The sequence below is a fragment of the Trachypithecus francoisi genome, unplaced genomic scaffold, assembly GCF_009764315.1.
Source record: "Trachypithecus francoisi isolate TF-2019V2 unplaced genomic scaffold, Tfra_2.0 Lachesis_group5, whole genome shotgun sequence".
Lineage (NCBI taxonomy): Eukaryota > Metazoa > Chordata > Mammalia > Primates > Cercopithecidae > Trachypithecus > Trachypithecus francoisi.
Genome location: NW_022681470.1, coordinates 22,570,082 through 22,585,084, shown reverse-complemented (window position 1 = coordinate 22,585,084; position 15,003 = coordinate 22,570,082). Strand labels below are relative to the sequence as shown.

The 15,003-nt window shown below is 41.4% G+C and overlaps 1 pseudogene; it reads right to left on the bottom strand.

Annotated features, from left to right (window-relative positions):
- Positions 1–7,970: 7,970 nt before the first annotated feature.
- On the bottom strand, positions 7,971–8,590 carry LOC117076564 (annotated as a pseudogene).
- Positions 8,591–15,003: the final 6,413 nt, after the last annotated feature.

The following is a 15,003-nucleotide window of genomic DNA, read 5'->3' as shown; positions in this document are numbered from 1 at the left end:
CTGGAGAAGAGAGACAAGCAAATCAATAATTCTAATGTGGTAAGTACCACAATAGGGAAATACACTTTGTTATAGAAATAGAGAGGCCACCTACCCGCCCACTGGTAGTCAAGAAAGCCTTGACAGGGAGGTGACACAAGCTGTCTTTAAAGACAGATTGTAATTATCTGAATTGGGTATGGGAAGTTGGAAGAAGGCTATTCGAAAGAAATGTGCAAAGACCTTCATATTAGGTGGCTCGATATTTGTAAGGAACGGCAAGTAAGTTGATATGAAGCAGAGCCACAGGGTATGAGTGCATTGGGGAATGGGAGAGTAGTGGGAAATGAGTTTGGACAAAAAGCAGGAGTGAGATAATGATGAGACTTTCATGCCATGTTTAGTAGTTTGGCATTGTGTCTTATAGGATTTGATGACAGATGGATGTGGGGGTAAAGGAGTGGGACAAATGTGGGATGATTCCCAGGCTTCTAATTTGGATGATAGAATGAATGTTGGGAATACAGAGGGGCAGGGTTGTGGGAGGTGAGAAAGACAATGAGTTTACTTCAGGACTTTGAGGGATCCTGCCCAGGTGACAACTGACTCTATAGAACTGGCTATCGGCCGGGCGCGGTGGCTCAAGCCTGTAATCCCAGCACTTTGGGAGGCCGAGACGGGCGGATCACGAGGTCAGGAGATCGAGACCATCCTGGCTAGCACGGTGAAACCCCGCCTCTACTAAAAAAATACAAAAAATTAGCCGGGCGAGATGGCGGGCACCTGTAGTCCCAGCTACTCGGGAGGCTGAGGCAGGAGAATGGCGTAAACCCGGGAGGCGGAGCTTGCAGTGAGCTGAGATCCGGCCACTGCACTCCAGCCTGGGCGACAGAGTGAGACTCCGTCTCAAAAAAAAAAAAAAAAAAAAAAAAAAGAACTGGCTATAGAGAGAGATCTAGATTTCCAGTTACAGATTTTATTCAATAATAATTACCATTTACTGAGGACTTCCAGCGTACCAGATTTCGTTTTAATCCTCATGTTAAATCCTCTTAACAATTCCACAACCACATTTTACAGATGAGGAAGATCAAGGTACATGACTTGTCCAAAGTCACATGGCCAGCCAGAGATAGAGCTGGAATGTGAACCAAGGCTGATACTAGCATCTGCATTCTTAGCCATTGCTTTCTCCAGGAGCCATCCACATAGAAGTGGTAACTGCAGCAACAGGTATAGATGAGACTTCAGGGACAGGATGTATAATGAGAACAGTAAATGACTGAGGCTGCAGCTCTGGAGAATACAACCATTTGTGGGACAAATAGGAGAAGAAGAGCTCATGGAGGTGGAAAGAGTTGCCATAGAGGGAAGAGGAAAATGAGGAATGGATACTGTTTAGAAACCCAAGAGGAAAATTTCAAGGAGGAGAGGGTCAACAATGGCAAATATCACAGAGATAAAGTAACTGGGACTGAACAGTATCTTTGCTCTTCCAAAGATACTTCTGTGACTTCCTGGCACCAGGCCCACATTTCCAGTGGATGACCAAACAGAAGCATTTGAGATTTCTACAGGCATCTTCACTTTCTGAGTTCCTTTTCTGTTGATAATATTATTATCACTTGATCTTAGCCAAAAGGCCGAGAAGTGATTATGTTGATAATATTATTATCTTTTCAGACATCCAGAATATACCCATCAGGATGATCTTTCATGTCCTTCTTCCACATGAGCACCAATGAGCAAATCATATTGACCCTAACCTGACAATGTTTCTCTCATCTACCTCCTCCTCTCCATGCCTTCTCTGACACCACAGTTCTTTGCTTTATACCCACACCATTGTATTTCTATCCTGATTAGTCTTCTTGCCTCTGCTCACATTTTCCTCTAATCTGCCTTGCCCAATTAATCCTTCTGAAGCCTCATCCTTGCCACGCCACTCCCCAGCTCAGAAACCTTCAGTGGCTCTTGTTTATGGCGTAAATTCCAAATTCCTATTGAAAGCCATCTATAAAATGGCTCTCACTTATTTTTCTACCCCCCTCCCCAAATTATGTGCCTTGCAGCCTATTCTCCAGCCAGACTGAAACAAATGTGTTGTTTCCTGTGTTTGCTTCCTTAGATTCATTGCTTAGAACATCCTTTCCACCTGGATGCACTTTGCTTTCATCTTTCAGGTTCAAATCCTGCCTACCCTTCAAAGGTCATCTCAAATACTATTTTCCTCTGTGAAATTTTTCTAGACTCTTTCCATCAGAAATAATTTCAGCCTCTCTGAACTCTCATGAGTGTGGCACTTTATACCCCTCTTAGGGCAATTAATGCTTTCTACCTTGTTTTTTGGGGGGTTGGGGAGGGTTATATATGTCTTAGTTTTTGAAGGCAAGGTCTATTTTTAAGCTACTTTTTTATTCCTCGCTTTGCTTGCCACATGGGTGTTCTATATGTAGGTGTTTTTATTGAATATTTATTGAATGAATGGACAGATCTGGCAAAGAGACCATTTCAATGGATGGTTGGTGTCACTGTCAGGCTGTGACAGTGGGCTATTTCTTTCTTAATTTTCTCTTTAAACAGAGACTTTCTAGTGCCCTGACATCTCAGCAAGATGGTAAAGACCTATAGTTAATGTTTAAGAAAAGTTCATTTTGGGTAGTGTCATTGTCTGTGACAGAAAGGTTTAAGCAGATATTTGGTTCCTCAGATATGCGCTAAGGAGCTACATTTTCTTATTTGGGGAAAAATCTGCAGTTCTCTGGAGTATTGCAACATCCAGTTTGGTTATTTTTGAAATTAATGTTGCCACCCACTGCAGAGGCAATGTTTAGAATGTGCCTTTGAAGGTGGGTAGATAGCAAGGTGAAAGGAAAAAGTGCTTTTCTTTGGAATGGAATCCTGGATCTCCTGGAAATGTCTTCATGTTTGGCGACTGTATACTATTTCTAGATTTTCCCTTGACTCACAGATAGAACCAGATTAGGGAATTAGAAGCCATAGCCAGGACACTGGACCCAGTTTGGTGGTGCCTGTCTGTCCTGCCTGTGAAATTCAATCTGGAGTATGGAGTTTCCATGGTTGAGCCTTCTATCCTGCGTGGGTCTCTTTGGCCTTCTCTGGCCTTTGAGGTATTTTCTTCTCTAGTCACATGTGGATGAGCTGCTTGTTAAGCAAAATGCAGTGGAACTCAAGGGAAACATCAATGGAAAATGTCTTATGGCATTGTATTTATTTAGGTTTCAATGTCAAATTTAAATTTTATAATTTGAGCACACGGACAGTTGGCATTCTTAGCCTCTTACCTACTTGGGCAGAGCTAAATTGATCCTTTGGGCTAAAAACAGACCACTGAATTGCTCTGTTTGCTAGTTTCTATGCCAGACAGATAATCAACAACAAATTTAATTTCTCTTCATCTTGTTTAATGAAGATAGCATGTCCTTCCCAGATGCTCATACCCAGCCTTTCTTGTCTATCTTTTTCCCTCTACTCACTGATGGGTTAGCCAATAGGCAGTTGTGAACCAAGGTAAATGCCACATCTTCATCAAAAGGTGAAGCACAGCCCATTCTAGGGGAGCGGAGGTAAAGATATCTACCATCTGCTGCATTTCTTGAGCAGGTGCTGCAGGGGCTGTCTTATTTTTTTTCATGACTGGGCCATAGCTACCCCTATCCCAAATGAGAAGCTCAAAGATTAAGAAGGTCCTAGCTATGGTTGCCACCCTCTGTTAGCTTGAATATCACTTTGTGCTTTCATCCTCGCTCTCCTTATACCCGCTTTTACCCAATCTCGACTTATTCACAATTACACCTTCCTACATGGAATCTAAAGGGATTGATTTGGAATCATTTTCACTGCAAATCAGTAAATTCACATGTGCTCACAATTTTTTCATATTCTATTTCAGAAGGAATGGTTTTGGTATTTTTGTGTAAGCACTCTAGTGCTTTTCCTTAATTCTTTGTTTCTTTGGTTTTGAGTTCTACATGCTTTTCTCTTCTAATTTGGCCCCATTTATTTCCTGTCCTCTTTTAACCTGTGTCTGATGCCTTTACCTGCCGTTCATTAGAAACTTGAAGGTGACAGGGGTCTTGATTTATAGAATAAGAAATTAGATAGGACTCTCTTTTTAAAAGGGGGGCTCAAGTCAGAAACACCTTTTGTGCTATGGTCAGAAATTTTATAAATTTTACATGGCGCCTGGAGTTTAGACATTTTATATAAAGTCTAGAGTTGAGAATTAGGAATTTAAATTTATAATTGATTCTCTAAAGACTCTGGATTCCAATTTATGGAGTATGCCAAAATGGGTTGGTAGAATCAGGTGACTCACTGCACAAGCAAAGGTAACCAACCTTTAAGACTTTAGTCAAGATTGTGAAGAGTGACAAACTTAACAAACTGTATCTCCAAGTAGCTGATTAAACTTTCTATAATGACATTGAATGATGTATATATAATATTCTAAGCAATGTAAAGAATTAAAGCCAGTGAGATTGGAAATCATGTACATAAAGCACTTTGTGGTTTGTTATTCTTATGGCAAAATATGTTTTTTCATTTAATCATCACCATACCCTTGTAAATAAGGCAATACTGTGACCTTGTCTTACACATAAAGGAACAGAGGCCAGAAAGCTTAGCTTAATTGCCTCAAAGTCACACGCAGTGACTGAGACAATCCAGGTCATCTGACTTCAGATCTCAGCCTCTTTCCATATATTTAAGTCCTTATCTTGGTGAGCAAATGTGACAAAGACAAAAAAATTAACATATGCACATTCAGAATCTTTCCATTCCTCCTGCCTTCTAAAAGAAAGTAGGTTTCTTGGATGGGCAGCTGCTTTTGTTATGTGGTATCTGATAATGAGAAGGGAGAATTGAAGGATTGAGCTACATTGGTTAGGGCAGAGAGGTACTGGAGGGAGAGAAGAATATTCCAGAAAGGGAAACAGGAAGGGGATGACAGCAAATGAAGGCTGAGATTTGAGAGCTAGTTTTTGGGTGTTTGGGGGAGTGTGAGACATGAAGTTGGTAGCACGTCTGTTCTCACGAGAGAGTAGGAAGAGGATGGAGAAAGAGGGTCTTGAGAAGTTTTATTTTTATTATGAAAGGAATGCTCCCTTGGTGCCTTTTAAAGAAATTGCAGTGACAATTTCAGTTGCTTTTCAGATCTCTTTGAAGGCTAACTTGTTCTTTCTTTAGATTTAATGCTTCTCTGCAACTGGTCCAGCTTTATGTGTGTTACATGGGCTCATTAACATGTAATATGTTAATCCAAGTTTTCACTTTCTCACATGCACTTAGGCAGGGAAAGAGAGGTCAACAATGTATTGAACACAAACTCAACAATGCCAGAGAGACCTCTGAGGAATAAGCAAAGGAGAAGTTTCTCTCTTCTTGCTCAGCTCTGTTGTTGGAGGCCACACTCAGGCCTGAGTTAAAGTCTTAGGTTTGCATTGTGAGACTCATCACTTCACAAGTTCTTTTCTTCTTATACTTAGGAAATTCTTCTTGGTGCTAATCTGATCCTTCTGTAATTGGGTAATGACCATGAATATCCTTTTATTCGTAGGAAGAGAAACAGCACAGCCCTAAAGGGAGGGTTTTTTTTTTTTTTCCTTCATATTCTCCTATTTCAAAGCTTGTGGTAAGCATGGTCTTGTGACTTGATTCCACTGTATAATAGTCTGGACAGCAGCAGTGGCCATGGGTCATGAACTGGGTATAGAAATGTGCTGCCTTGGCTGAACCGTTGATCTTGTCCCAGGAGAGAAGCCACTGAGTCTCAACTGAGTCAAAGTTGGGAACAGGAGAATCTGGGGCCAAAGGTAGATCCTGGCATATGACTTATCTGAACATCTGGGGACTTTATGTTTGATTTTGTTGAGATTTGATACTTTATCTGCAAGCTTCAGGCTAGTAGTTCAGGGAAAAGAAGCTGATTATTCATTAATTTTATACCAATGTTCAGAATGGACTGACAGATCAAGAGCCTGTAGTTTGAATAGGAGTGGAAGCAAGTAATTTTCTTTCTGTCCCTTGAGCTACTCCCTATGACAACACGAAGTAACTAGGCTTGCAAAATCAAGTACATTATTCATTCCAAAATACTGGCCAGTGCTTGATCAATACCACAACTTGGGGGCATTTTTTCATAGCATTTCCTCTGGTTGCCTACTTACTTGCAACTTCATTTTCCTTAAGATAGCTACTTCGAAAGGAACTGCTGTCATTTGGATGAACAAACCTTGGTATGTGAGTTTTTAAAAAGTCATCCACATTATTTTATTGTTTCACCTTGCAGGTGTTCATTTTTGTCTTAAATAGGCCTCTTTGTGTTGTAAGCAACAGTTAAAAAGTGAAGTTATTTTAATCGAAACTGCCATAACAAAATACCATAGACCAGGTGGCTTATAAACAACAGAAATTTATTTTTCCCTGTTATGGAAGCTGGGAAGTCCAAGATCAAGGTGATGGCAGATTGGTGTCCAGTAAGGGCTTGTTTCGTGGTTCACAGATGGCACCTATTTGTTGTGTCTTCACATGGCAGATCAGACCTCTTTTAAAAAGGCACTAATCCTATTAATGAGGGCTCCATCCCATGACCTATTCACCTCTCCAAAGGTCTTACCTCCTAATACCATCACCTTAAAGATTAGGATTTCAACATAAACACTCAGACTATAGCCAAGTCAAACTAAAGTAAAAATGGCAATTTAATTCCTCATGTGACTGAGAAGACTATAGATATATCAGTAAGGCTTGATTGTGTCTCGAGAGTCCATCTGTCTTCACCTCTCAGCCTGGCCTCTTCCTGGTTGACTGCAATTTTGTCTATGTTGGCAAGACAGTTGCCAGTACAGACCTAAAGAGATATGAGTAACTGGAGGGGCTTAAATAATTTGGAACTAGTCTGAGAAGCCTTATGACCTTGCTATACTTTGGTTTCCTCATCTGTAAAATGAGATAATAACACTATGTCCATAGAGTATTAAGTGAATATTTAATGAGCCAGTGGAAGATGTATACCTCCACAATTAACATGAGCTTTGGAGTCACACCTGGTTCCATCACTTGCTCAGTTACTTGTGTATGAGGATACTTATAACACTTGACCATAGGTTTTTTGGGATTTAAGATTCTAGAGTGTCTATAAAACCTCTAATAGGGTATCTGGCACATAGAGCCACTCAGTAAATGGTAGCTATTAATTGAGTAGAATTTTGAGAAATGAACATTGATGGCTTGAATGTAAGGTAAACTCAGGCATGGGGAAGGGCATGGGCAGTGATACATAAAGGGGGAACTTCTGGCTTGGGGCAGCGAGGTAAGCTTGGGTAGCACCTGTGGTTAGAAATGGGGCTCTTACTCTTTGTGTTAGAATTATGATAAAAACACACACTCCAAGAGACGGTCTGGGGCAGAGCCTGTCAGCCAAACAAAAAGTTAGCACCTTTGGAGGAGAGCTCTGGTTCCATCAGAGAGGCTGTGTTTTTGGAAGGATTCTTTTTGTAGAATTTCAGTACTTAGCTTAGTGTTCATTGCACTGACTTGAATTGCCTCTGAAGTCAGAGGGAGTCTTCTTAATATTCTTGATGGTGGCAAATCTTCCACTTATAAGGCGGATTCTACAATTCAGAGCCAAATCGAATGAATTAGGTAGGGGATAAAGCCAAGTAATTCTGATTCAGATTAAAAAAGAAGACCAAACTAGTGTGATTATTTTGTTTTCCCCTCTGGCTTAAACTGGCTTTTGAAAACAACCATATGAGTAAGTTATATAACACTTTAAAAATCAGTGTCATAATTTTATATTTTATAGGTGGAATACACACACACACACACACACACATATATTTTACAGGTTTAATTCACTTTCTTTTTATTGTATAAAAACCCTATGTTGTAGCCACAGCTGGAGCCTGGGTCCTCTGCACAAAGACTCTGGTGTGGGTCTTGGTGAGGTGGTCAGGGAATTCTTGCTAGGGAGACTTGATGAGTACAGTTGCCTTCCAGAGGTCGGGGGTCAGGTAGCTGTAGGTCTTAGAGAAGGCATCAAAGGTGGCCTTGGCGAAGTTGCTCAGGGTGGCAGTGCAGCCCCTGGCTGAGGTGTAGCAGTCATCGATACCAGCCATCATGAGCAGCTTCTTGGGCATAGGCGCCGAGACGGTACCAGTGCCCCTGGGCGCGCCCTTGAGGCACACCAGCACAGAGCCGCAGCGGATTGTCGCCTTGCAAGGGACGGTATAGGGCTTGCCGATCTTGTTCTGCCAGTAGCCTCTGCTCACGGGAACAATGGAGAGCTTGGCCAGGATGATGACCCTGTGGATGGCAGTGGCCACCTCCTTGGAGCACTTAACACCCAGCCCGACATGACCATTGTAGTCAGCGATGGCAACAAACTCCTTGAACCTGGTGCGCTGGGCCGGAGTGGGTCTGCTTCTGCACCGGCATAATCTTCAAAACCTCCTCCTTGAGAGAGGTCCCCCAGGAAAAACTCAATGATCTCAAATTCCTTGATGGGCAAGGAGAAGAGATAGATCTCCTCCAGGGACTTGATCTTCATGTCCTTGACCAGGCAGCCCAGTTTGGTGATAGGCATCCACACCTTATCCTCGGCCTTGCCTCTGCAAGGCCTGGTCCAGGGCAGCGACCCCGCCCCGAATGCCACTGCCGAAACCTGCAGGGAAGCCACCGTGGTTCCCCATCCCAGGGCCCGCCTGCTGCATCAGTGTCATCTGCCATTTGATGTTTTCTCAGAGAAGAAGCTACATGTGGAATATATTAACTCAACAAATTGTGTGTACTTGTTAGACATTAGGCATGATAGTAAGTGCTAGGGTTACAAAGTATTGCCTTTTGGGGAACCGATGGTTGTTGGGGAGAAACCAGAAGATCAGTCATCATAGTGCGGCAGGATCAGACTTGTGGTTTGCTCAGGTTCCGGGAGCAGTCACTGCAGTGAGAATGGGTGAGTTGGGGCACGCTGTGGTGTCTGGGAAATTTTAAAATAGAAGTGATCCTTGAGCAAGAAGTTGAAGGATGAATATGGATTTATAGAATAAGCAAGGTGTAGAGATGTGTGTGCATGTGTGTGTGTGTATTTCATAAAGAAAGACATGCATGTGTAAAGGCCTGGAGGCTGTTGATGTCAGCAGAATGTTCTGAGGAATGAGTAAGATGAAATAGATGAAACACTGAAGGGCATTTTTTGTCCATTAGTGGAGGCTAGGAGAGGCATTCAATGTCTAGTGTCTAGGGTTAGGATTTGAAGAATCTTTTTAAGATGTCTGGTCTTTTTTTTTTTTTTTTTCTTTTAGAGATGGGGTTTCACTATGTTGCCTAAGCAGTGGCTATTCATAGGCACAGTTATAGCGCACTGTAGCCTTGAACTCGTGGACTCAAGCTATCCTCCTGCCTTGGCCTCCCAAGTAGCTAGGGCTGCAGGCACATGTGACTGTGCCTGAGTAAGATGTCCCTTCTCAAAAGTCAGCAAATAAAAGGCAGCTGAGAGAAAGCCGTTGTTCCTACCTGATCACCCGCCCAACCATCCTGTGAGGATTTTACAGATGAGGACCCTGACGTCCAGTGGGTTTAAGCAATTTCCCTAAAGTCTCTGCTAGGAAGAAGGAGAACTGGGCTTTCCATTGGAGTCTGCCTCACTCCAAAGCCCACAACAAATTATGAACATAAGTTCATCTTTATCTGATGACTTGGGACTTTGTCTCACTTCAGGACCACTCTTCTGAACGTGAGATTGTCAGGTAAAGTTTGATAGCTGGAGATGTAGCAGCAAATGCAGGGGTGTGAGCACATGGACTGGCCTTAGGCAGTGTCCAGACTAGTGGGCCTCTGACTTCAGAGGGCCTAAGCATCCTCTGAGGGACTGGTAACAGTTCAGATTCCCAAGCCCTGCTTCAGAGGGTCTGTCTTGTTATGAAGCACCTTAGGGTGACTGTTGCAGATGGTACATGGTTCACACTTAACATCGCTCTTAATGAATTTCTTATATGAATTTGGTTCTCCCTCCCTCCCTTTCTTCTCTCCTGCCTTGCACTCTCTCCCTTCTTCCCTTCCTCCTTTCCTCTCTTTTTCCCTTCCTTCTTTTTGCCTTTATTTCTTTCTTGGTGTTTTGCTTGTTCTCAGATTGCAGTATTGGGAAAAGTCAAAATAATCAAAGCTTCTGTCAGTTGGTTCCAATGACTTGAGGAAATCACTCACAACTACTATTCATGCCTCAATATTCTGTGCTGTCCTGTGGACTTCCTGTGAATGTCCTCCACACAACCTCTGCCTTTTCTAGCTCTTCTGCCCTTCACACCATCCTGGAGAGTCCTTGATGGGTGGAACATACACTCATGCCTGGTGACTCTTTTCCAGTCTCAGCTCTCAGCATTTTCACAGCCTCTGGTGAAACTTCACCCCTTGGGAACCTCCGGACCTGTGCTTGCCTAGTCGTGCTCACCTATTTGATGCTTTTATCATCTTGTGTTTCTAAAAAAGGAAATCCCTTTTTGGTTCACTTTTGATTCAGCTCTCCTTATTGCAGTTGGCTTAATATCTGGGTAGAGCTGTATGGATGATCCGACCTTGTCCTAGTTAGGCAGTTTTCTCTTCTCTTCTGGGCTTTTAGTGACAAGAACCCAACCTTCTTAGCAGGCTGGAATCTTTGCACACCATCACACAAACAGGAGATTCCTGTCTGTCTTTCTGCCTTGGCCTGTCTACCTGAATTCTGAAGTCAGGCTCCATGGGTTTGAATTCTGCTTGCTGACTGTGAGCTTGGGCAATTTTTTTTTTTTTTTTTTTTGACAGTCTTTCTCTGTCACCCAGGCTGGAGTGCAGTGGCATAATTTCAGCTCATCACAACCTCTGACTCCCTGGTTCAAGAGATTCTCCTGCCTCAGCCTGCCAAGTAGCTGGGATTACAGGCATGAGCCACCATGGCAATTTTTTAAAGCTCTCTAATCCCCCATTTTCTTTTCTTTTTTTTTTTTTTTTTTTTAATTTTTTTTTTTGAGACGGAGTCTTGCTCTGTCACCCGGGCTGGAGTGCAGTGGCCGGATCTCAGCTCACTGCAAGCTCCGCCTCCTGGGTTCACACCATTCTCCTGCCTCAGCCTCCGGAGTAGCTGGGACTACAGGCGCCCGCCACCTCGCCCGGCTAGTTTTTTGTATTTTTAGTAGAGACGGGGTTTCACCAGGTTAGCCAGGATGGTCTTGATCTCCTGACCTCATGATCCGCCCGTCTCGGCCTCCCAAAGTGCTGGGATTACAGGCTTGAGCCACCGCGCCCGGCCTAATCCCCCATTTTCTAATCTGTAAAATGAGGATCATAATGTGGTTATGTGGTTTAAAGAAAAGGATGCTTGAAATGAGAGAGTACCTGGAGTATAGTAAATGGCTATTGCAATGATTGTTATTGGCTGATTTTTTTTTGTTCCTTCACTTTCCCAATTCACATTCTATTGGTCCTACAAGGCCCAGATAGAACTGTGCCCCCTCCACAAAGTTTTTCCTGTCCACTCAAGCCAGCAAGGAACTCTGTCCCAAATTCTCATGATTGCTGATGTCTGAGGTTCATGCTTGCTTATTTCCTTTAATATTTAATGTGTTACTACTGTACTGAATGCTAATTAATTTTATTCTTTCTCCCTATTGTGGAGAAAAGTCCTTGAGTACTGAAAATAAAGACTAATTTTTTTTTCTTTTGGCCTCTCCACTATCAGTTATGTTATTAGTATTAGCCCTTCTTTCAGGTGTCAGGATTAAGGACATATAAATCAATATACTCAACATAAAGTCATTTGGGATAAATGGAGATAAATTGGCAGCATCTACACTGCAAATGGCAACATCCTGTTGTCTGACATTCAGCCATCTTTATCCTGTTGCTCTTACTAGATGGGGAGGAAAGTCCTTATTTAAGGAGTAGTGCATTTTAGGCTTTGAGTGAGTCACTGGTAGAGAATAGGTGGAAGAAACCCGTCTCCTAAAGCTGGTGATTTGCAGCCCTGGATGAGCAGGAGAATTGCCTGAGGAACTTAAAAACAACACAGATATTAAGCCACATGGGCCAGTTAAATCCAAATCTCTGTGGTGATTAAGACTTACTAGAAAATACTATACCTGATACAGTATTTTTAAAAAAGCTTACCAGATAGTTTAATTATGCAGCCGAAGTTAAGAACCTTTCCCTGTTCTGAAGTCAGGTTCCCCAACCCCTATGCCTGATAAATGGACTTTGGTTTGAATTACCTGCATCCAGTCTATTTTTCTGGGATGTTGGCAGCAATTAGCTTGTAGGAATTAGCTTTTAATACAGCATGGATGTCTTAAGGGGCCAAACCATGCCATTAAAGAGGTTATGATGCCAGAATGCCTCGCAGCCTTGCTCACTGACACTCACTATACCTAGGAATAGAAGTTTCCTTGCCCTAGGTCACTAGTGCCATAGCAGAGAACTGACAGAGCTCTCTAAGGACCTAAAGTATTTATAACTCTTATAGTATTTCTGCAAGGTGAGCTTTGCTGCCAGAAGCCTGAATTGGGGCTGCTAAGTCTCTAGGCAGAGAAGTCCAGTACAGCTGCTGTAGGCTGCTGGGGGAGACAGTTCTTAGTGTGGAGAGATAGGAACTCAGATGTCCTAGAGGACACAAAGCAGATCTTTGCGTCAGAGGACACAAAGGAGAAAGGCTGGAAAGGAGATTTATCAGGCTGCCTCCTTTGCCTTATTTTTGATATTTTGCAAAGGAGTCATTAAGACCTTTTAAAAAACAGATTTATTGAGGTATAATTTGCATACCATAAACTTCATCTGTTTTAAGTGAACAATTCAATGAGGTTTCATAAATTTGCAGAGTTGTACAACCATCACCACAATCCAGTTTTAGAATATTTCCATCATCCCCCAGAAATCCCTTTTACCTATTTGCAGTTAGTTCCTGCTTCCAGCCCCAGATCCAGGCAACCAGGAATCTGCATTCTGTTTCTATAGTTCTGTTGTTATGCATGTTTCAAATAAATAAAATCATACAATATGTAGTATTTTGTGTCTGGCTTCTTTAATATTCCTGAGGCCATTCATGTTGTAGCATGTATCGTATTTTTTTCCCTGAATTGTTCATTGTGTGGATATGTCACATTTTATTTATTTATTCGACAGTTGGTGGGCATTTGGATTATTTCTACTTTTTCGCTATTGTAAATAATGCTGCTATGAACATTGTGTACAAGTTTTTGTGTGGACATATGCTGTCATTTCTCTTGGATAAATAGCTAGGGGTGAACTCACTAGGTTGTATGGTAAATTTATATTTCAGAAACAGCCAAATTGTTACCCAAAGTGGCCATAGTATTTTGTATTCTCACCATAATGCATACAGTTTCCAACTTCTCTACATCCTCACCAACTCTTATTATTGTCTGCTTTCTGATTCTAATGGGTGTACGGTGGTATCTTCTGGTTTTAATTTACATTTCCTTAATAATCAATAATGTTGGCATTATTTCATGTGATTATTTGTCATTCATATATCTCCTCTGTCTAAATATCTCTTCAAATCTTTTATTCATTTTCAAATTGGTTTCTTGTCTTATTATTTAGTTGTAAGAGTTTTTTTATTATTTTATTATTTCTTATTATTTAGTTGTAAGAGTTTTTTTTTTTTTTTTTACAAATTCTGGATAAGTATGTTTTTAGATACATGATTTGCAAATATTTTCTTAGTGGCTTGTTCTTTCATTTTCTTAATGGTGTCTTTTGAAGCTCGAAGTGATTAAGTTTGATGAAGTCCACATGTGATTTTTTTTTTTCCTTTTTGAGTCATACTTTTAGTGTCCTATCTAAGAAATATTTGCCTACCCAAGATCAAGAAGACTTTCTCCTAGACTTTAGGGGATTTTAGATTTTCTTCTAAAACTTTTATAGCTTTAGCTCTCACATTTAAGTATGTGATTAATTTTGAGTTCATTTTTCTATATGGTGGGAGCAGGGGGTGTACATTAATCTTTTTGCATGTAGATATCCATTTGTTCCAATACCATTTTTTGCAAAGATTGTCCTTTGCCCTTTGAATTGTCTTGGTGCCTTTGTTGAAAATCAATTCACCATAAATATAAGGGATTATTTCTGGACTCTCAATTTTATTCCAATGATTTATATGTTTATCTTTATAGTCAGTACTACACTGTGTTGATCACTGTAGCTTTATGATACGTTTTGCAATTAATTATAAGTCTTCCAACTTTCTATTTATTTTCAAATTGTTTTGGCTACTCTGAGTCCTTTGTATTTCCGTGTAAATATTAGAATCAACTTTTCAATTTCTGCAAAAGAAATAAAAAAAAACCTGCTGGGGATTTTATTATAGATCAATTTGGGGGAATTATTGGTACCTTAACAATATTGAGCTTCCGGTACGTGGATGAAATGTTTCTCCCTTAATATAGGTTTCCTTTAATTTTTCTGAGAAATGACTTAATTTTTGGTGTGCAAGTCTTACAATCAATACCTCCTTGTGAGTTTGTGTGGTCCTGCCAGGGACACTTGTTTTTTCCTCAGAGGTCTCATTGAAAGCAATGGAGAGAGATAACTGGCTGAGCAGCTAAGAGTAGGGGGCGGTGTGCCAAGTAGGAAAGGCGTGGGTCTGGGGGTCAGGAGGACCGGGTCTGAGCTGTGGCAAGCCACTTAACCTCTCAGTTTGCTGACCTCTAAAATGAATGTAATGCAGTTTGTTTTGCTTCAATGTTATAAGCATTAGAGTTAGAAAAATGTTGGGATAGAGTGGGTGTTCACGATTTGCTGCCTGACCTTGTTGGTGCCCGTGATGATGATTATACAGCATTGTGCATGCCATTAAAGGGGAGGGGAAGAACTTGAGAGGAGATCTTAGGGCCCTAGTCCTGGCCAAAGAGTCTCCTTACAGCCCAAGACAGAAGCTGATGATCCACAGTAGAGAAGAAGAGAATATTCCAGTTCATTTTATATCCACACAGCTAATTGAATTAGCTACTA